At 40.8% G+C, this 2,351-nt stretch overlaps 1 long non-coding RNA gene across 1 annotated transcript; it reads right to left on the bottom strand.

Annotated features, from left to right (window-relative positions):
- Window positions 1-705: 705 nt before the first annotated feature.
- On the bottom strand, window positions 706-1,643 carry LOC106725064. Its single transcript, XR_001360936.1, has 2 exons — window positions 1,125-1,643; window positions 706-893 (listed from the first exon to the last, which is right to left on the bottom strand). It is a non-coding gene; the product is annotated as an uncharacterized LOC106725064 (long non-coding RNA).
- Window positions 1,644-2,351: the final 708 nt, after the last annotated feature.

Genomic DNA, 2,351 nt, shown 5'->3' with positions numbered 1-2,351 from the left:
TCAAGGTCTCAAATAAGTTTTTTCCAAAATGGCGGCAATTAAGTGGAAGCTACACTGACACTCTCCGTCCCAGGACCAAACTGGAATTATAACTATATAGAAAAACCATCCTGAATAATCACCTGAAGACTAGCTGGAGAGAACCCTTATAACCAAGGATGGAAAGTGGAGATTGCATAGACTCGTAGGAAGTGCAGAAGCACGAGAGGGCTGGCTGGGCTCTCACAGGCGTAGCTGAAGTTCCAGAAGATATCTCAGCTGTGGGGGGTTAAGATTTGAGAGGATATCAGGGGTCTTGCAGTCCTATTTCAGAGGAAGTAGTAAAATACGAAGAGTGTTAGAAAGACCAGGCAGCAGCACAATTCCTCCAGAATAGTCCTCACAAAGTGGCATCATTATTATGCTGAAAGTGAATTCACAAGTTTCACACACTTCCCAGTGTAAGTAGAAAGACAGTCCAGAGCTACGTTTTTAGTATCCACAGGTCTAAAAGCTGAATTAAAACAAACAAAAAGATGATCAGCACTTATTGATGACAACATAGTACTAAATTAGCTTTTCTCTTTTAAGTAGACCTCAGGCTCAACTTACCTCAAGCTTTTGTGAGTCAGACAGCCTGTATGCCTATACTTTTATTTACTTTTATTGTGTAAGTTAGAGAATCTTTCCTTCCTATCACACAGAATTCAGGTAAGGGCCACACAATTTTAGTTAGAAATTAGATTTATTTTATATTTTGCAAAAGACATGACATATGTATCACCTTTATTGTAAATGATATAGTTTATGTACAGGGTGGGGCAAAATAGGTTTACAATTGGGAGTATGCAGAAGTTTATTTTATTTTTATAAAAAGCAGACCTAAACAGATTTCTGATGAAATACAACTGAAACTTTTTTTTTATATTTTTTATTGATTTTTTACAGAGAGGAAGGGAGAGAGACAGAGAGTTAGAAACATTGATGAGAGAGAAACATCGATCAGCCGCCTCCTGCACACCTCCCACTGGGGATATGCCCGCAACCAAGGCACATGCCCTTGACCGGAATTGAACCTGGGACCCTTGAGTCCTCAGGCCGATGCTCTATCCACTGAGCCAAACCGGTTTCGGCACAACTGAAACTTTTACTTACGTGCTAGGCAATGTTATGACCTGTTTTATATCCCACTTGCAAAAGTCAGAAAAGTAGGCTTCAAAAGATCACTGGTTGTTTTAGTAGGATATATTTTGGCAATGATCCTGTTTCCTTATGAACAACTACTTTATTCATCCACTGTGAAGAGTGTGATGAATATAAGGATCGGTCAACCCCCGTGATACAGAGAATGTAACAGTATAAAAATAACGACCCAGTGTGAGTAGACGAGAAATCAACTGCAACTTTTTGGTGCATGGGATGATGCCCAAACCACTGTACCACACCAGCGAAGGCTGATGCACACATTTTTAAAGCAAAAGAGAACCCCACATCTAAAAATAAGCCAGGGATAGTTATAGTACTGACACAAATGAGTTCATCCTGAGGCTTAGTATTAGTAAATCTTAGTATACCACTTCCTTTTATATGCATAATAATCTCAGATAGGTAAAATATCTGAGTACCTCATAATGTAAACCTCTAAAAGATCTGCCATAATGTGCCTTTTTCTTTTCTTTTTTTTTTTTAAATAGATTTTATTGATTTTTTACAGAGAGGGAGGGAGAAGGATAGAGAGTCAGAAACATCGATGAGAGAGAAACATTTATCAGCTGCCTCCTGTACACCCCCTACTGGGGATGTGCCCCCAACCAAGGTACATGCCCTTGACCAGAATCGAACCTGGGACCCTTGAGTCCGCAGGCTGACGCTCTATCCACTGAGCCAAACCGGTCAGGGCAATGTGCCTTTTTCTTTGCCTCTTTCTAAGGCTGCCAGTGAACACCCTCAAGAATTGCTCAATGTGTCAACGTCACTACCCAGGTTTGATGACATGCTTGGAGGATTCACAGGACTCAGCATATCACTGTTTTCATGGCTATGATTTATTACAGTAAAAACGTAAAATCAAAAGAGCAAAGGGAAAAGGTATACGGGACAAAGCCTGGGGTAAACCAGGCACAGATAGCTTCCAGAGTCCTCTGCCAGTAGAAGTTACACAGGATGTGCTTAATTCCCTCAGCACCTGAGTTGTGACATTGTGCAATGTCTACTATGAAAGAGATGCCAGGCTCAGACGTATTTCTGCAGGCTAGTCACATAGGTACCTTCTGCCTAGCACGTACCAAAATTTTGGACTTCCAGAAGGAAAGCAGGTGTTCAGCACAAATCACACTGTACAAACAGCTTCATCACAGAGAACAACTCTTATT

Source organism: Myotis brandtii, unplaced genomic scaffold (genome assembly GCF_000412655.1).
Source record: "Myotis brandtii unplaced genomic scaffold, ASM41265v1 scaffold133, whole genome shotgun sequence".
NCBI classification, from domain to species: domain Eukaryota; kingdom Metazoa; phylum Chordata; class Mammalia; order Chiroptera; family Vespertilionidae; genus Myotis; species Myotis brandtii.
The sequence above is the reverse complement of the archived record's forward strand: the minus strand, read 5'-3'. Positions and strand labels throughout refer to the sequence as shown.